This window comes from Thermobia domestica, chromosome 1 (genome assembly GCF_964235325.1).
Source record: "Thermobia domestica chromosome 1, izTheDome1.hap1.1, whole genome shotgun sequence".
NCBI classification, from domain to species: domain Eukaryota; kingdom Metazoa; phylum Arthropoda; class Insecta; order Zygentoma; family Lepismatidae; genus Thermobia; species Thermobia domestica.
The window spans coordinates 154,638,714-154,660,237 of NC_137454.1; the positions used below are offsets into that span (position 1 = coordinate 154,638,714).

At 34.3% G+C, this 21,524-nt stretch overlaps 1 protein-coding gene across 3 annotated transcripts in view; it reads left to right on the top strand.

Moving 5' to 3' along the window:
- The window catches only part of LOC145690190 (uncharacterized), a 313,493-nt gene that overhangs the window by 66,462 nt on the left and 225,507 nt on the right, over window positions 1-21,524 (top strand). For all 3 annotated transcript variants that reach the window (XM_081764836.1, XM_081764845.1, XM_081764854.1), the window contains exon 2: window positions 8,927-8,988. The gene's annotated coding sequence lies outside the window, so the exon portion shown is untranslated. The remainder of the gene's footprint in view (window positions 1-8,926; window positions 8,989-21,524) is intronic.

Below are 21,524 nucleotides of genomic sequence, written 5' to 3' on the forward strand. Positions count from 1 at the left end.
CGACTCGAATTCGAGTCGAGATTCGAGTCGAGACACACTTTGTAAAATTCGAGACGAGTCGAGACAAACGTATTTCTCGACTCGAATTTTCGAGTCGAGACACGAGTCGAGTCGAGACGGCTCTTAAAAATCTCGACTCGACTCGAATGTCTCGAAAATCTTTCTATAATTTTTAATATTATTTTGAAGAAAGTATTCACTCAGAAACAGCCTTGAAACCAATTCCAGCTTTTATTCCTTTAGAAAGGTACAGAACGCATAAAATTAATAGTTAATCTTTAAAGATCAAGATTTAATTTTCAGCTCAATTCAGTTAATTAGAACTAATAGTTAATGTCGTTGTATTTGGTTGTACTATAAATATAATGATAATAATAATAAAAATTGATTATCTAGTTTGTATAAAACTATTATCCGTAGTCTAAATCTAGTTTGTATAAAACTATTGCGATAGAGTAAACTTCATAAATTCTCTGAATGAGCAGTTGGTAGTCTATAGTAATTTAGGATAGTTATAATTGTTGTGTTTTCGTTCCCATGAACGCAATAGGGTTACGGAACTTCTGGATTATTCGCTTGCCCAACTATTCTGAGGCTTTAATATGTTGCAGCATATCACGAGCTACGGATAATATATAATGTAACATTTGTTGTACATCACATATTATGATACGAGACTATTTTACATAGCATATCTTATCTAATATAAATAAAATAAAGAGTTTGTTTGTGTGTTTGTCTGTCTGTCTGTGCGACCTGGGGACCAGACGAGTGGACCGAGAGTTCCCAAAATTTGGTCACGGGTACCTTAGTCCAGGCCCCAGATCAAAACGAAGCGTTTTTTTTTTAATTTCGAACCAGGGGGGTCTCGGGGGGGACGTTTACTCGGACCGACCTCGGGACCAGACAAGTTGACCGAGAGTTACCAAATTTTGATCACGGATAACTTGGTCCGGGTCCCAGTCTAAGGCGAAGCGTTTTTGTCAAAATTGGAACCAGGGGGTCTCAGGGGGGCGTTTAGCGAGACATGTAGTAAAAGTAATCCAAATTGATCGACATTAGTGTCAAATCCATAGTTTTCACGGTCGCTGAGATCAATGGTGACACTTCCATCAGCGATGACTTGCAAATTCAGCTACTACTGTATGCGGGCCGGGTGTCAGCGGGTGAGGAATACCGAGACATGTATAAATAGCCCATATTGATTGATATTAGTGTCAAATCCTTAGTTTTTGCGGTCACTGAAATGAATGGTGATACTTCCACAGGTGTTGACTTCCAAATACAGCCCCCACGCGAAGAATGGGTATATTAAGCTAATATTACAATAAATGGACTGCTTGGATGCCAAGAACTAGTACAGATAAGTACCATCCACTTCTATGAATAGGTATTTTTTAAAAGGATTTTTGTAAACACTAAGTTATAAAACAATGAACTACATACAGTAGTTATGGTTTTGGTTCCCAACATAAAAGAAATATGGATTGTTCATGAGATATTGAACTTCAACTTTCACTCCTGGAAAATTTCAATTTTGGAGTTAGGCCACTTGGCATCAAAGCAGTTCACTGTAAGATAAATACATTCCGCACATTAGTAACATAGTTGTTCAGGAGCCTTCGATTTCCATCCTCTCAAATGAAAGCTGAATGATTGCTTGATACATGCTGACTATATAGGAGAAATAGTGTATTAAGTTTTCGAGCTTTGGTGCGTATCCGTATTTACACTCTGATATTACTTTAAGTTCACACTCAAATCGAGCTAATTGTTTAATGCATTTCGAAAGCTTTTGTTTTTATGCAGCTCATTAAGGAAAATCTATTTCATAATCGTAACATTTATGTACTAAGAAACTATGAACGTAAAGTGGACTCGACCTAGCCCCGTGGCCGCTGTAACTCAGTGGCACAGCTCTCACCCTTGGTGTGTGAGGACTCTGATTCTGTGTGTGTGTGTGAACTCCGCGGCTAGTGTATGCGTACAGAGTCGGAAGCGGTATGTATTGTTTATACTACTTACAACGTTACCCCCACATAAAATATAAATTCACCCTTTCTCCCATCTCTTTTTCGAATACAATGAACCGACTCTTTTGCTGAAGAACGATGCTAAAAGAAAATTGAAACATCTGTGTCTAAACTTTCTTTGAAGCGCAGTCTTTTGTATTTGTAAGGTTTTGCGAGTGTTTTCGAGATAGCCAAATTTTTACCATGGACTCCTGCTGCGAACTGACCGTGAGTAAACACCCGATCTCGCTGTGCTCAATTTCTCTCGCACACGTGAAATGGGTTTGTTGTTTCCAAAACAAATAGGAAGTTACCTTGTGCTTTTGCATTTCTGCACGCACACAGGTACCATTGTTGTTTTAATGATCAGAAGATATATCAAAACCATCCGATATATATGATACAAAACAGCTAACAGAGGGAGGCAAAGATAAAAGTAGGCCTATACCAAGTTTTCCGCGTGGTACCATTATGGAGAATAAATATTTGATAAAGTCACGTAGATGCGCTTAAACCTATTCCATCTGTCCTTATAATTTTTCTGGTCTCATCAATTTCTCAGGAGAATACGTACAACATATGTCCAAATTCCATATATACTCTTTCTAAACTAATGAGTAAACTCATTAAGAACACCAACTGATATCAATAAACAGGAAAGAAACCAATACTTTATACTTCTATCATTTGGTACACATCTCTATGAAGCACAGCTTGTTTCTTTTTGAAATAGCTCCTTCGTGTCACAGCTGTGGTTAGTTTTGTTTTGTGTTAGGATGAAAGAGAGAAATGCAACATTTGCTTCGCGGTGAAGTTATATATATTATTAAGATGAGCGGTAATAAGCGAGGTTTAACAAAGAGTGCCTTTCGGATGCACAATTTAACGGGTAGTTGCAGTCCGTGTTGAGAATCGAACCAAAGCTATGTAAGACATGTTAATATTGAGCTCTTTTGTGGTAAAAGTGAACTTCAGAAACAAAAGACTTGAAACATCAAGCTAATGTAAAGCAATTGAAAAATAGCCTACCTATCGCTGCATCTTTTCTGTGGCTAGAAACATGCAGTGTATAGCAACAAGAATCGTGTTAAGGACTTTTTTTTTCGAACATAACATTCCCTTCCACACCATAAAAGATAATATAATGTTTGTTAAAAGAAAGTGCACATAATATTTTTAAATTTTGTTTGTGATCCTATCATGCATAATTATAAATAATGCCTTTCATACTACGAGAATGAGTTCAACTATACGTCATGGCCCCTCTAAAGCGGGGCCGCGGTGGCTCAGTGGTAGATCGTTCACCTCTGGTGCTTGGGCACCCTGGTTCGATCCCAGCTCGTACCAAGTGAACTTTGTGGTGGACAAACACCGTGTGCGTGGGTTTCCTCGGGGTTCTTCCGTTCCTCCCACTTTCTTCATTCCACGATTTCACTAATTTCTCATCATCACCCCTCTCCTTTAGCCTAACCGGCATAACCGTGGGACGTAAAACTCAAAAATTTCACTTCATTTTTTCCCTCGAAAGCGATATCTTTCAAAATTATTTATTGTTAGATATTGTAAATTTACGGTATCTATTTTAGTGGACGGGAAATTTTGCATCTAATCGGATAATTTCTTGGCTTCTAACAGGAATTCGCAGTTACGAAATTTGCATCACTGTCTTTTGAAAGGATGCCTAGAAAAAATACTACTAGAAAATAACTGAAAATACAAAATGGATTTGATAGCCAAATTCACGTCATCTTGGTGCATCATCATTTTTCTTTAAATATTTGTATTTAGTATTAGATTAGAGTTTAGTGTCCCTTTCAGCATCAAGGCTATATGAGACGTGAACTTACAAATTAACGTGGGTTCAGAACCACAGGAGTTCCCATCGGAAATCGAACCTAGGTCTCCCGCACCAAAGACGCGTACGCTAATCATATGGACAAGGGTGTTCAATATTTAGTAATGTGTACATAAAGTTGTGAAATTGCGCTTGTATAATGGAATGCAATTCCTTCTACTGGCATAAACCTTCACAATACTTAGCTGGACAAAGTATCTTTAAAATGAAAATGTCACTCTTTATGTTTCAGTTCCTGGTTCGACTGAAGGATGGAACAAATTGCAATGAGCGTTTTTGGATCCTACTTTGTGTAGTTGATTCATCATAAACTTGGTATTTGATACGGATATGAACTATTACACTTATTTGGTGTTTATTTCTAAATAATAAGTCCTAATACAATTTCATAAAGTTGTAATTCTTCTTTAGTTTGTATCACTTTACACAATGACAAATCCAAAAGGTGTGTTGTATCGGTGCAGTACCAGTTTTTCACGTTTTTCAAAATGTTCCAAAACCCAAAGAATAATCTTTAATTTCTGATATTTTAATCGTCACAAATTACAATTTTATAATGTAGTCAATGTTTATAATTACTGGGCAGTTGGGCGTTTAAACTAATGACATCATAATAAAGTCAAAACCCTAATTTTGAGTTGAATTGATTCTTATTTTAACGTCCCGTTCAGCAGCGAGGCTATGTGAGACGTGGACCTACTGATTAACGTGGAATCCGAACCTCATGAACTCCCACCGGGAATCAAGCCCAGGTTTCCCACGCCAAAGGCAAGTATGCTAACCGTTAGCCACGAAGGAGCTCCACCATAATTTTAGTGGGCGATAAGAAATATCTCGCCAGTGCTTTTACAATAAATAAAATTTTATAAGTATTAAAGAATATAGTAATACATTTTATAATAGCTCTTTTATTTATGAGATATGAGTATTTTGAAAAAAAAAAACAACTAAAGAATAGGTTGGCGGAACCACAAAAGACTCGTAAAATAAACTTTCTTATAAATACATATGCACCTTACTCACCTTTTATAATTGCTATGCTTACGTTCTCCATAAAAACAGAAATTCTCTTTTAGTGATACTTTACACAAGATCATGAAGTGGGTTCAAATTTAATTAAAGGCAAAATACAATACAATAATCCACAAATATTGCCTCAAGTGAGTTTAAAGATTTCTAAACACTAGTGCGAAACCGGGCTCTGCCGTTGCGATCGATTTACAGGTCTTGAGACGAAAGTAAGAAGGGTCTTACGCACACAGTAAGTAAAAACAATTAATATGCCGGTAACTTTCCCTCAAATGGGTATATCTTAAAACTAATCTCACCATTATTTTTCTAATTAAATTCTAGCCCGAAATTATGTATCATATTACCCTATTCCCATTTTGAAAACTTGACCTTAATTCAAAATGGCGGATTTCAAGATGGCTGCCATCAAGGTCATATCTACCATACGACTTCCCCCCAGGACTTATATGTATCCACATAGTTTTTCTTCACTTTTCTTCATTAACGCTCCGTTTACAAAGGGTAGTAAGGGACTTCTGTGGTAATCTCTAATAACCACATCACAACTCTTAAAAGTTATTAAAAAAAATAGAAAACATGCACCATGGCAAAAATTTGTCATCACAAGTAATGATGCATACATGCCTTCTATCAGCAAAAAATGTTTCATTGAAATTGGAGCCGGACATTTGAATGATGTCCCTTGTGGGATGTGATTGAACGTGACGTCAGAACACATCGCCCCCCTTCCCGGAATTTACGGGAATTAGGTGACTGAGTGAGCACATGTGGTGCCAGCTCTCTCCAGCGACCTATCAAGGATCATTGCGTGTATGCCAAGACATGTCGCCGTTTTTATCCATGCCAAAAGTCAACATACTGACAATTAGGTAGGTAGTCATGATGGTCTGGCTGATGTGTGCGTATATTTTAACTCGTACATTTTGTCTCGACTCGAATTTCGAGACGTCTCGACTCGAATTCGAGTCGAGTCGAGACAGAGACTGTCGAGTCGAGACAACATTTTCTCGAGACGAGTCGAGACAGGCTTAAATCTCGACTCGACTCGACTCGAATGCATCCCTACTAGTGAACTGATGTTGAAAACATAATGTTTATTATTATTATTATTATTATTATTATTATTATTATTATTATTATTATTATTATTATTATTATTATTATTATTATTATAAACAACCATGCGTTACACCTAATGAAAAGTTCTGGTCTGCAAAATGACCTGTTATCGCATGATGTGTGGTTAGGACAGAGACTTTCTTTCCTATTATTTGTAGTATTTATCGTTATTTCTTGAATATACCTCCTCAATTGTCTCGCAATGCTGTAGCAACACTGAGAATTTGATGTCCACACTCAAGTCGAATCGGGACATCCATATTAAAGTCCTTCATCTTAATCATACGGTTTCACGTAAGTATGTAATAAAGGCGTTGCTAATGTGGAAATACAGAGTGGATCATTGGTATATCCCCCTTATAAATTTTTTTATCGTTTTCGGTTTTCCTCATTCAAACGGCACGTTCAGTTGGATAAAATGTATGTATATATATGTATATATGTATATGTATATATGTGTATATATATGAACATTAATTTAATATTATGCTGAATGAAAATAAAATATGGACTTTCGATTCATTATGTAATGTGCATCCTTGCTTTTGTTTGAACAATTTTCATTAGGCAGACTTAGTATAAAATAGTTTGTTGTATGATTTAAGCGCGAAAGTGAAAATAAATTTCCGTTTTAAGATGCGACTGTATAGTAAATGAACTTGAATCTATAATCGAAGAGCTTGTGAAATTATAAAGCAGAGGGAAACGGAAGAACTCAAGAAAGTCTATACACATAATATTTGCACCATAATTATATCAGCTGTGTTTAATGTAAAGGTTTTTTTCAAAATTTGCTATAATATTTATATCTTTCAGGGGCGTAGTGTTCATGAAAGCTATAGTGCAAGAGTCACTTTTTCTGAATAAACAGAATAATGCGCTAAAATAAATAGTGTAATAATGGTTTAAGAATAATGCATCAAAATAACGAATTCCCCTAAAAAGTAAACCTCGCTACGCCGCTATTATTTAAAAAAGTGAAGAAATCGATGTATCATGTTACATAGTCATAAAGAGCTTGGAATCGAAGTTTATTTATTTATAGTACTTTTGAGGAAATATTGTAATTATTATACGGATAGTTTAACTGGGTATTGATAACAGCGCAAACCTATCTTCAACATTGGTGGAGGGGGATTAGACCGTTCCCATATATATATTAAAGAGATTTTTAAAATATTAATGAAGTTGATAAACAATGTTATTGGGAATCAGGGGAGCAGAGTTGTCATCTACATTGGAAGGCGGGCTAATTTGAGACTCATTCTGGGGGGACATCAATTTCATCTCACTTTCCTTTGTAGCAATCGGATATAAATAATCACATTTCTTTCCCAAAAAGCACATTACAATATTTCAAATCTGATTATTGGGGGGCAGTTTCCCCAGTTCCAAGATTGGAGGAGATCTGTCCCCCTAATCTCCTCGGGATTTGCTCCAGAGGTTGTTAAACAGAATTATAAATTATATTATTTGCGCGAAATTGTTAAAGCTGCAAATCTTTGTCTTTCATTCCTATATCGTGGGCGTTCTTGTTGCCCGCGTTCGAATTCGCTAGTTAGGCATCTTGGATTCAGGTCTTCCTGAGTTCTTGCTCCTTATCTTTAGATGTTAATCGTAATCGATTTCATCATCTCTCCCAATAGTAGTTGTTGGCTGATTATTAATGATCCAAGTGAAAATTTTCTTTGCTGGTTATATCTGTTGAAAATTTATTTTAAAAATGCATAAATAGCCTAAATTAACACGATACTTTCATTCAAGGGTGCCGATCTTGGCGGCCGGGGATCCTGGGTCCCCAATTCTCACGTGGGTTCCCCGCATTGTATACTCATAAATATACAATATTTGGCATAATTTGAATTCAATTTGTCTTTAAATCCTTATATATGCCTTCTGCAAACAAACACAGCTGAATTCCTCCCACCCCCAAAGTTACAGAGAAATCGGTGCTCTTGCTTTCATTTTCAGAGAACAAAGCAGTATCTTTTGATAAAAGAATGATGTGTGGATGGTGCGTACTTCTACTAGAGGGTGACGCCTGCGAAGGACTTCAGTGGAAAGAGAACTTCTGGTCGTTAATCACCATTTTGTTTGGTCACCAATCAGTCACCATTTCAATTTTTCCTTTTTTCTTTAAAGGAATATAATGTAATTTCGTGATTAGTATGCATTTCTAAAATATCTAACTTTTTTATTAGCTCGCACTTTTCCCTTTTTCTTCACACGCAAAGTTGCATGAATAGCTATAGGGGTACGTTTTCTAATGGAGGAAAAATCCTTGAATAAAATAATTGTGTGCATTTTATTTTCTGTTTAAAAAGAAGTAGGAAAGAAAAGAAAAGAATCAAGGTTTTCATTTGTCATTTAAGACAAGACAGCGAATGTGAATGTGTGATACAATTGAAGCTTTCATTTAGTCTGTTTCTTTTCAGATTTTTTTAGTGCACAGACTGAGGCGCCCGGAGCATTTCGAGTAAATGATGTGATACAAAGAATTTGCAGTATAATCCTGTAATGTAGTGATTGTGAGAACTATTTGAAGGTGGAAAATCCATATATAAAATGGATTTTCCGATTACTGATAATGATTACTATGTAATTTTTGTACTTCTAAATTTGTTTATAAATTGCAAACGTCTCAGTGTGTCACCCTAGTGAACAGTGTTTAGTAAATGAGATTAGTTTTTCCTGCTCTCTACCAGTTTCTCATCACACATTTTTCTTTCATAACCATTCACTTATAATAATCTTTTTCGTCTTTTTCAGCTTATATAAGGCTAAAACATGGAATATTGAACTAAATTTATTTATTTATTGGAATTTAACATCCTTGTTCAGCAACGGATCATACTGCGATTTTATTTACATTTTTAAAATGTATATTTATTTATTTTTTATTTTTCAGAAACATTGCTGAAGGAGCTGCTCACACCAGCACGAGCGTGTGTCCGTTCCTGAGAGCATGAGGTAAGAAAGGCATTTGTTTCAAAGAGTGTACAACTAACACTTCTTGTACTTTCATTGTATTTATTTTCGAAGATACAGTTTTACTTATTTCTTTTTAGAGGGAGAGATAAGGAGGATGAAAAATCACATTATTATTATTATTATTATTATTATTATTATTATTATTATTATTATTATTATTATTATTATTATTATTATTATTATTATTATTATTATTATTCGTAGAGCTAATTAAGTTAATTTGATGAAAGTGCTAAAATAATAATTAAAAAAACTACAATTGATGGTTTGTTCGTAAATGGAATTCATAGATTAAAACTAGATTTTCGTAAAATGTTAGTGGTAATCAAACAGAAGTAAGTAAAATCATACTTTTCTCACCCTTTTTTCTTTTCTGGTTGATGTTTGCTTTGCTTGGGATTCAAAATAGAAATAACGCGGTCTCTGAGCAAAGCACGACGTTTTTATTAAAATATCGAAAATTGTGCTTTGCTAAGAGACTGTCTTATTTCGTTTTACCTTTTTTGAAATTTTTCTTAAAAAAAAAACTAAATGGATCAATGAAATGTTAAGTAATATTTATCGCAAGGAGTAGGAACAATGCGCTAATATCCCGTTGTTTTGTACGCTTTCATTAATGAAGACGTAAATAAAAGTGAATATGAATGAATTCTAAACACTGAATATTCTAAAACTTTGAATTTATCACCATCTTAAGCTCAACTTATTATTTAAGGAGATTCGGAGTTTTCTTTTTTAGACGTTTAAAATTAATAGTGTTTTGGCATCGTTATGAGTCTGAATCCTTATAATTAAATAAATCAAGTCCGACTTCACTCGTAACAAGTTGTAAAAGACATTTTTAGAATTTGAAATTAGCAGTAAACAAATAAATCTCAATTTGGATTTATGAGATTTAAGCACGAAATGTGCTCTGATTAACAATCATTTACTCATTGTTTTCTTCTTTCTTTTTAAAACGTTTCCACGGTGAATGCTCGACATTTTGCTGACAAACGCTTCATGTCAAGTGAAATAATTTCAGCTGACTACAATGTCACAGTCAACCTCAAGATTACGTCAGGGCAGAATTTATCTTTCTTTTTTTTTTAAAAAAAAAGAAAGAAAAAGAAAAAGACAAAGCAAAGCTTTCAGTTATGCCAGTTGTGAATACAGCTCTCAAACATGGAATAACATCTAAAAAGAAAGTTAAAATGTAATTTTCAGTAACGTAGGTGTACGGTATGTTTCATAACTAATTGTTATAAGCAAAATAATTTTGAGTTTAATTGGGAAATAAAACATCACATGTGAGACAATCAGTCTGGGCACAATTTGATTTGAAAACCGTCAGATTTTTCTGCCGGAATCTGAGTAAACAGCAGACTTTCTTTAAATTATTTGTAAATAATTAATTCTGCGATAAAACGATAAACTATATGTGTACTGTCATCGGAAATTATATGTATACTGTCATTGAGAGTACATCTCTATACTTAATTTCAGAGCTGTACAGTGGAGTTCCGCTAATCCGAACTAATTGGGACTGAACCCTGTCTGGATTACGTAATTATTTGGATTAGAAGGAATAACAGCAAAATCGTGGTTTTAAGCGGGTGAAGGAGTCTATTGTGTTGTAATACATAGCGTATAGTATTACAAAACACGTTTCCTGACTACAGTATGTGTACTGTACTGGAAAAATGTTAAAAATGTTTAAAATGGTGGAAAAACTTGATGTCTTTATTCTATTTCAAATTCTGTGTAATTGTCGTAATACAGCCTAATAAAGCCTAAATACAGGAATTTTAAAAATCTGTATTTAACGAAAGTTTACTTTGTTTTCTACAAAAAGATGCACCCAATTTTCTCCTTTTAGTTTTTAATTTCCTAAAACTGCATATTTTCGCCCAAAAAATAAAATAAAAATAAAATAAAAAGTAAAATAAAATTTTCGTCCCGGGTATTGTAAAGTAATGTAATAGAAAATTTGATATAATAAAAAAATGATGACTATGGTTGATGAATAACTCTTACATCAAGGCTAAGTGAGGTCGTATTTTATCGGAGTTTCATCAGCTGCTGCCAGTAAACGTAATATATGTATATTATTTATGATTATGATGATCAGTTCACCATATGCGTTCTAATCTCTTAAAGTGCCTCTGTAGGTTAGGCAATTTTGTACCTTTCTGCTGGGGTTTAGATCAAAAGGGCCACTCTTAGCTGCATTGGTTATTAACAGTTTAGAAAGTGGTTAAAGACCGCTATAGAGGAGGCAAAATGAAGTTATCTTAGTGTCACCAAATCTACTTACACAGTAATTAGGCCTATTACTTTTCTTAAAAACGTACATTTAGTGTTATCAATTTAGACGTTTATTATCATTGAGTTATTATTAGTAAAAACAATTAAGCAGCGAAGTTAAAACTTGAAAACTATAATTAACTGATTCAAAATGGACTTGAAAAAAAAAGAAAGAAAACTTAATTACTATTTTTAAAAAAAAAAAACAAACATATATGTATATAAAAGTAGTACTTCATAATTGAGTGAAATGAAAATGCGCATTGATGGTAAAACGTCTTTATTCTGTAGTACAAACAAACGAGCAAAGAAGTTTTCAAAAGAGTTAAAGAAAAAAGTAAAAAAGGACACAGGGAGAAATCGTGCCGCGAAGGCTGATAGACTAGACGTTGTAAACAACATATGGACCGTGGGAATAGTGTTCGAGCCCTGAGCAAGGTCTTCGTTAATTACCGTTATGCCAGTCGTTGAACATGTAAGGTGGTTAACCTGCAATATTCGCTTATGCCGCTGAAAGAAAAGAAAAAAAGACAAGGTTGCCAGTTAGCAGTTCAAACGAATTCCATTCCATATACATGCAAAAATCACTTACAACATTTCCATCAAATAACTTCTATAAAGAAACAAGATGGAGTGGAAACACGAGAGCAAAAGTTGCTTCGTTTCATGTGTTTGTGGTATTTTACTCATCATCTTGGAGACACGTTTTCCTTTAATGTAGATATATAAAGAAAATAATTTGTATTGTATCAAGCCTGTATGAGACGTATCTAAAAGTATACTTAAGAAACTCTAAAGCAGCATTTTTCAAACTGTAGTTCGAGGAACAGAAGTGCTTTTGAAGACTGTTCTTCTGGTCGTCGAATGTAAGATTTTCTGGTCGTTTAGTTCAGAAAAAGGTACAAAAATAAAATTTAAACGAATTGCCGATTACAAACACACTATAGTTGAGAATTTCCTACAGCTATAAATTATATAATCTCTAATTATAAGGTAACCAAGAAAGTTCTATCGCTTTGTCACCCACCACCTTCGAACATCGATATGTCACCTAAGACGTACCTAGAAGATCAAAAATAGTCCCCATCAGCATCCACGACCTCCTAACAACGTTCTGGAAGGCCATGGGTTCCATTGCGGTAGAACTTGGTGGACCGTGAAGCGAAGAAAGCATCAAGTGCAATTTGCACATCTACTAGGGATTTGAACTGACGTCCTCAAAGGTGATTGTCCAAGGAAAGGAACAAGTAATGATCGGATGGTGCAGTGTCTGGGAAGTATGGCGGATGCAATAATGTTTTCCTAGCCATGTGGTGCTTAGTATTGTCCTGTAACAGGAGAACCCCTCTGCGATTCAGAAGTGCTGGCTCCAGAGTTTTGAGTTATTCTTGAACGCGGCTCAGCTATTGATAGACTGTGCATTGATCTCTAACCAGCTGGTAGCAGTTCCTATGGACGAGCAGTCCACCAAACATACAGGAGGACTTTCTTCCGATGCAATGCTGGTCTTGGTTGTTTTAGAACCGGTTCATGGGATGCTAACCAATGATGATGGCGCCGTAGAGCTTCGTACAGGACCCACTTTTGTGGTCCAAATATACATATTTCAGAATCCTGCGGTAGTTCCGCAATAATTTTTATAGAGGTAGTTGGTGAGTACTTCAGATTATATGCCGTAGCCAAACTCTCTATATAAAATTGTTGCGTGAGTATCTTAGGATTCTCATACATGGACTTTTGGATAGGACACATACTAGTTCCTAAGGGAAGTCTTGATCCGACTACGGTAGGTACAATAGTTTTGGAGCTAAATGCCTTCAAAGTTCATATCTATCTATCTATCTATCTATCTATCTATCTATCTATCTATCTATCTATCTATCTATCTATCTATCTATCTATCTATCTATCTATATATATATATATATATATATATATATATATATATATATATATATATATATATATATTCGGCAGCCTGTAACTCCGAAAGGAAGCATTTGTGCGCCCAGGTTGGTCTATACTTGTTGTTTTATCTTGGTGTCAAGAATCACCTCCCAAACGTTATGGGCGTTGTTTTGAAACACCCTGTATAGCATAGAGATGTACGGATAATGCCTTCAGCATTGTCCCTGTCAGAAAATAAAGAACTTGTAAGTAGAATAGACCTAAATAACTACAAGCGATGTCTTCAATTCCCAGGCCAGCTGACATGCAAATTTTTGGCTGAAATTGAGCTTAAATATCAGCGCGTCTGTTACTAATCAGCTTAGCGATAACGAAAACTGTGGATTCGAAACTAATCACTATTATTTTGGACATTTTATTTTTGACCCATTCTCATCTCAAACCGATGGGGTCTAAACTTGGACTTAAACAGCTTCGGTAGTGTCACTATTCATCTCAGTGACGGCGAAAACTATGAATTCGACACTAATATCAGTCGTTTTTGGTTATTTTTAAATGTTATCTCCTACACATTTCCCCTAGGGATGTGCGGGGTGCCTTACACGTATTTGTTTTCAGATTGTTAGTTATGTATGTACTGTGTTTGAGAAATTGCTCCAGGCGTTCCAGACCTATGCCGGGATATACCATGTACGTACATCGATTACATATAAAGCGAGATATAAAATGCCTTTTTCTCCTCCTCCGTTCAAACGAAAAGAGACATGTCTGTTTATTTACCGTTTTTTTTATAACTGTACATACCGAGTTTCATATTCCTAGCTTGAAATACCGAGTTTCATATTCCGGTATGGAATATGAAACCATACCGAGTTTCATATTCCGAGTTTCATATTCCGCTATTTTTGTAATTATTATTTTTTTGGTATTTTACATGTATGGAAATATACTCGTACAGTTTTCAGCTTTGTTACAAATTGTGTCATTTCTCGTAAGTTATAACTATTGAACTTTTGAAACTTTTCTAATAGAATCATCTTAGCACATACATGATATGGTTAAAAAATAAAAAGGGTGCTTTTGGTATTTTAGTAATTATTATTATTATTATTATTATTATTATTATTATTATTATTATTATTATTATTATTATTATTATTATTATTATTATTATTATTATTATTATTATTGGTATTTTACTTGTACGGAATACAGTTTTGTTACAAATTGTGTAATTGCTCGTAAATTACAGCTGTGTAACTCTTGAAACCTTTTTTATAGGATTATTTTAGCACATACATGATATGGTTAAAAATAAAAAGTGTGCTTTTGGTATTTTTGTAATTATTGTTTTTGTATGTCAGAGTGCAATTCATGAATCGTTCTGGGCCTTCTATATTCCATTGGCCAGAAAATGAAGACTTTTGTTGGATACCTTTTGAAAATATCATCTGAGAAGTTTCTGTTCCATCTCTTACAAGCCAATCAGCCCGGACTTACGCAACTGAAAGCAAAATTAAAAGAAGGCATATCATCAATGAAAAGAATAAGCTGTGAAATATAGGACACAACATTTTGTATGTAAATCTATGTAATTCTAAGAACTATTACTGATATGTATGTTTATTGTTTTCATCTATGTATATTAGTTTATTGTTTCTTATTTCTGTTGATAGGGTTTGTAATAATCACTCAACTCCTTACATTTGTTGGGGTAAAGCCTATATTTTCAAATTCACAAAATCGCAAGATTATTACAAAAAAGTTATTCCTTTTTGTTATTTAATCATACCTAGTAAATGCAAACCAATTTCTATAAAAAGTTACAAAAGTTTGATAGTTGTAAGCGATGGTACAATTGGGATAAAAGTTGAAAGTCATAGTTAAAGTACAAAAGTATGATATTATGGTAATACCAAAAATACATATTACACCAGTTCTATTTTTAAGCATACCTAATATTTACTAAGATGATTATTTGAGAAAGTTTTAAAGTGTGACAGCTGTCACTTTGGAGTAGGGATGGCCAAAATTTCCCGAAATCGGAAATTTCACTTTGCAGAACTTTTCCGAATTCCACATTTTTCGAAATCGGAATTTTTCTTATGATACTTTCGGAATCCGGAAAGTAAAAATTCCGGAATTGGCCATCACTACTTCAGTGGAAAGGCATAACAGTAGCAGTAGCAGTTAGCAACAGTAAATCTGTATATTGCTGTACATTTAAAACAGAAATAATAATAATAATAATAATAATAATAATAATAATAATAATAATAATTGCAAAAATACGAAAAGTACCCTTTTTATTTTTTTTTATCCATATCATGTATGTGCTAAAATGATTCTATAAAAAGAAGCTTCAAGAATGTCATAGTTGTAACTTACGAGCAATTTCACAATTTGTAACAAAACTTAAAACTGTGTATTTACGTACACGTAAAAAAAAAAATAAATAAAAAAATAGAAAAATACCGAAAGCACCTTTTTATTTTTTAACCATATCATTTATGTGCTAAGATAATTCTATTAAAAAGTTTCAAAAGTTTCATAGTTGTAACTTCCGAGCAATGACACTACTTATAACAAAACTTAAAACTGTATATTTACGTACACGTAAAAAAATTAGAAAAATACCAAAAGCACCTTTTTATTTTTTAACCATATCATTTATGTGCTAAGGTAATTCTATTTAAAAGTTCCAAAAATTTTGTAGTTGTAAGTTACGAGCAATTTCACAATTTGTAACAAAACTTAAAACTGTATATTTACGTACACGTAAATTTTAAAAAAATAAAAATTAGAAAAATACCAAAAGCACCTTTTTATTTTTTAACCATATCATTTATATGCTAAGATAATTCTATTTCAAAAGTTTCATAGTTGTAACTTACGAGCAATTTCATAATTTGTTATAAAACTTAAAACTGTATATTTATGTACACGTAAAATAAAAAAAATTAGAAAAATACCAAAAGCACCTTTTTATTTCTTAACCATATCATTTATGTGCTAAGATAATTATATTAAAAAGGTTTCAAAAGTTTCATAGTTGTAACTTACGAGCAATTTCACAATTTGTAACAAAACATAAAACTGTATATTTCAGTACATAAAAAATAATAATTACAAAAATCCAAAAACACCCTCTTTATTTTTTAACCATACAGTGCACGTGTTAAGATGAATGTACAAAAAAAAAAGTTTCAAAAGTTTCATAGTTGTAACTTTTAAGCAATGGCATAATTTGTAAAAGACCCTAAAATTTGCTTTGTATGCCCATTAATGTTTGACAGTGTAATATTTTGCAAGGATACTTAGGTTCTGCTGAAAGAGCGAAAATTAAGCTTTCATTTGACACCTGGATGAGCCCAATAACTTCAAAAATAAGGAAGTTATGGTAATTTTAGTTTCATGATGCTAAGTGCCGGAAAGTGAAATTGAAGGAAAATTCACATTTTTGAAAAATTTTTCCCCGGTCAATTTTTCTTCCAAAAATTCGGAAAATATTAATTTAGCATAATTTCATTGGTTATTAATGTATGATAAAATTTTGAAGTTAATCTGAAACATTGAAGCACGGTCATGTTTTAAAATTAGGTAATTTGACATGGAATGACCCAACAGAGATGGTCATGAAAACAAAAATCGAATTGGAAATTTCAACGAATTTACACGTTTCATGGCCTATAGATGCCAAAAAAGTGATTTTTCGACATTTGTTCTTTAGTTCGTCCTGATGTACACTCGCCTAGAAACCATACCGTTCAACATATCGAGACCAAATTTTAAACTTAAGGTTTTATGCGATTTCCCAGGGTTTTTTTTTCGGATTTTCTTCCTAACTCTGAAATTAATGGTAGTGTACTGAAGGATGAAAATCGAAATTTGGTATCTTCTCAAGTGACTTTAACGGTTTTGTTCATATTTCATAAATCAAATTTTCAATATATTACAAGTCATATTTCTGGGAAAAATCTAGAGGGGGAATTTACTCTTGGAGGTGAGCTTTTTTCGGACAGTTTTCTCACAATCGGCTCAGGGAATTTTGTTTATATTTCATAACTAACTAACTAACTAACTAACTAACTCTATGGCCTATGGAACCCGGAGGTTCAGTGCCGCGTTCACAAAAGCTCTCCACTGACTTCTATCCTTAGCTAATTGCATCCAGTTTCTACTTTGTATTCCTATCTCTGCGAGATCCATCTTAATATTGTCCTCCCATCTGCGCCTAGGTCTTCCTAATGGTCGTTTTCCTATGAATATAAACATTTCATTAATAATTTGACACTATGACATAATTCATTTCTCCTGAGAAAATACAAGGGATAGTTTATACTTAGGAGTGAGTTTTTCGGACTGTTTTCCCTGAAACGACTCAGGCGAATTTCTTTATATTTCATAAATAACCTGACATTATAATATATCATTATTGCCCCGAAAAATGTACGAGGGGTAGTTTATTCCTGGGAATTAATTTTTTTCCGGACGATTTTCTGAAAAACGACTTACGTAATTTTCTTCGTATTTCATAAATGAGTATTTCATTAGTAACCTGACAATATAGTATAATTCATTTGTGCTAAAAAAATCTATGAGGATAGTTTATTCTTGGAGGTGAGTTCTTTCAGACATTTTCTCAAAAACGACTCAGGCGACATTCATATTTCATAAATAAATATGTCATTAATAACCTGATAATATTGCATAACTTATTTGTTATGACAAATCTACGAGGGATAGTTTATTCTTAGAGTTTTTTAAAGGAGTATTTCTTCAACGAGTCACTGAGTACGTCAGTGGTTGAGGTACTGGGTCCAGGATTGTCATTAATAATACTAGTTCATCCTTTAAAGACACGAGACCACTTTGTTACATATTGCCTTGAAATTGAGCCCTCTCCATACACCTGTACAATCTGCCTATGAATGTCAGGAGGTGTAGTATTCTTGGCCCAGAGGAACCGCATCACTGACCTAACTTTTACTCTTGCTCAATTTTCTACACAAGTGACCATTTTAAGTGTGCGCTTCTCGGGTATACATGGTTAGAATCCGAAGAACAAACCGGCACCAAGACAAACATGTTATTAATCTACAAATAAAGTTTTCTTAAATTACAGTAATATGCTTGTATAACACAAAAGTAATATGCTTGTATCTTTTCGATCATTCCTCTCAGTCTAAACGTCATTGAACAACACAATAATAGCATAACTTATTCCACCGCAGACCCTGCGTAGCGTAAGGAGTGTATACTAAGGCTAGAGGGAGCCGAAAACGTTGCTTGTTTACTGAGTATGTTTAGAAATGAATTTGAACTACAGTACGGGACCTACAAAATACATTACTCAAAAAAATATTTTCCACATCGCACAACCTTCTTGGAAGTATACGTATAATTAATTCTTTTTACTCTCTAGCATAGACCTCAAGAGTCGTGTATCTGTACTGGTAATGACCACATCATTGGTCATGGTCCTATGGATGTATATCTAATTGGCTGGCGTGCAGATAAAAAGCAAGTTAACCTCAGTGCAGCACGATGAACGTAGTTGTATGGATCTCATATTGTTTGTGTCCGCGAAATTTTGTGATTGTTACAGTGTAGGGAGCTGCAGAAGACCAAGCGGTCATTCTGTGGAATTGCCGCTTGCGTTGGTCGTGATCGTGATTATGTCAGTAATGTATTGGTGGTATGTATAGTATTCGCGTCGGGTCTTGAAGCTTGGGCTCTAGACCAATCATAGAAATATTTTGCTTAAACTCCGATATATCGGAAACCTTCGGTACAATTCGTGGAGCCGCTTCCTGAGTGCACACTTGGGAAAACGTCAAACAGCTGAAATTTACCAAAAATCTTGTCGAACTTTGAAGACATAGTAATTGAGTATTTTTTTTTTTTTTTTAAGTATTTAAAAATTACTAATAATAACACTGAACAACAATAACGAGTGTAACACTGTACTCTCGGGAGATGTTTTCCGTGTAGCGTGAGAGACGACACTGACAAAATTTGTTTGGTGGTGGTTGACGACCGGAACACACCCACGTGTTCTATTGGGTGGTAAAATCAGTCTAGGTCTAGGTAGCTCCAGGTCTGTAGGTCAAGCTTCATGACTCGGCGCGAATACTATAGTATACACGATGGGAAGCAGAGGTTTCGCACAATAGACACCTAAGACATCCAGGAAAGAAGAATCGTTGAGGCTACCCTAATTGACAGGACGGCGACCACCCGTGCAATCAAGAGTCCCATGACCTTCGTGTTAGTGCACGAAATCTAAACTCAGTCGATTGTTGGAGGGAAGTTGGAGGGAGAGTTTCCGTGTTTCTCTCTGGTGACTACTTATTGCCGAGAACGTCTTTGGGGTGTCGGAAGAAACTGCAGTAGCGAGCCGAATGAAAGGTGGTGGCGTTCAGCAATGAGAAATGTCTTGGGCCGTGTGCATGTCCTATTAGCCAGAAAAATAGGCATATGTTCGCTTCGTCCTACATGATCCACATCTGATATTTTGATAGATGAGGGTAATATACTACATTTGTGACATCGTCAATCCTATCATCCGTACTTATCTGAAAACTTTATGTCAGCATCTTCAGCAGGATAGCAATAACCTAACGCTCGTACTTCATACCATCGGGGTAAGTTTGAGCTTTACTTCGGGTATGATTTATCTACGGCGATCGTGGATATCATAGCTCACAAGATAGACATTAAGCATCTATATGATTGGTTAACTGTCCCACTCGTGATGGTTATGAGTGCTACTTAGTCGAGTACTGTATAGTTATTGATTGATACTGAACATTTGAGATTCCCCAGTAATAGCATGTTAGGATCACCATCACTTACCACCACATTCGTTTTGTGTATCGTTTTTGGGCCAGATCCGTAAATAGTGTTGTCCAGGAGACGAGGCGAAACGAGAAATAAGGTTTTCTCATCTCATCTCGTTAATTTTTGTCAAATTATATTCTCGTTTCCGTGGAAGCAAGTCTCCTTCGTCCCCTTTTGTAAACTTGTGTACAAAATTTGTGCCTTAGTTTTCTTCTTAATTTCATATAGAAGTTATCAAAATCGTTCCGCGTCACTAGAGGGCCACCAAGCGTGTGATATAGAAACTTGAAATTTGGACAGGGCATAGGATTTGTGATGTACGTAAGGTCTTACTGAGGAAGTAATTTTGGAAATTCGACGGGAAAGGGGGAGGAAGAAACATTGATGAGAATAATTATCTTAAAATGTACATATCTTGAAATCTCTGAATCTTAGATATATATAAAATTTGGTATATGGACTTCTCATTTAAAATAAATAGTCACTTTTTCACAGTTTTTTAATATTTAACCTAGGAGGGAAGAAAAAAGAGTGGCATTACAGTATTGTCATAATTGGATGGCCATATCTCGAAGTTCACTAAGGTTAGAAACTGAAATTTAGTAATTTGATTTTTCACTTAAAATAAGACGTGGTTCAGCGTTTCTTAAATATTTTCCCTAAAAGGGAAGAACAATGGCGGGTAAAAAAAAGTGGGGGTTGCGGGGGTAGAAAAAAGTGTGGGGGTTGCACTTACTATAATAAGATGGCCTTATCTCGAAATCTCTTAAGATTAGAGATATGTTAGGAGCATTGATAAGTGTTTTTTATTATGTTCGTACAATCGCTTTATCAGTTTATATTTTTTTTTAATATATGAATGCGAAACAGATTTGAGATCTAAGACTTGAGTGAAGTAGTGTTGCCACGAGACAGTGTTGTCAATTTGGGGGAAAAGTCGCTAAATCTAGGGGATTGGACCTCCAGAATAGCGACAAAAAATAGTATTTTCGATTAGCGTCTTTTTTGGTGATCTTTAAATGACAGTTTGGCGACTTACTTACAAATCTAGCAACTTTTGTGCTGTAAAGAACTTGTCCTTCTGTAATCAAGCACTATTCGAAGCAGTTCTCATATGTTTGTTTTCCTTTTGCGTATTTGAATCAGCTCGAGCGTCAATGAGTTCGGCAAATATGCAGCCTATACAGAGGTAGCATGTGAAAACTTCGAGAATCCCGCTTTATTCTCTGATAGTCTACGTTTTGTGCTGTAACGGTGAATAATTTTAACCTTCAATATCATTTTGGTTGAAGCTTTTTCTTTGTAAAATTTTAACTTTCTCTTGCTTTTTCTAATCATTTTTGATTTCATTAAAATTAAGTTGATCATAAAGTAAAACATAGGTTGTACTAAAAGGAGATTATTGTCAAGGTACTGTAATATATATATATATATATATATATATATATATATATATATATATATATATATATATGTGT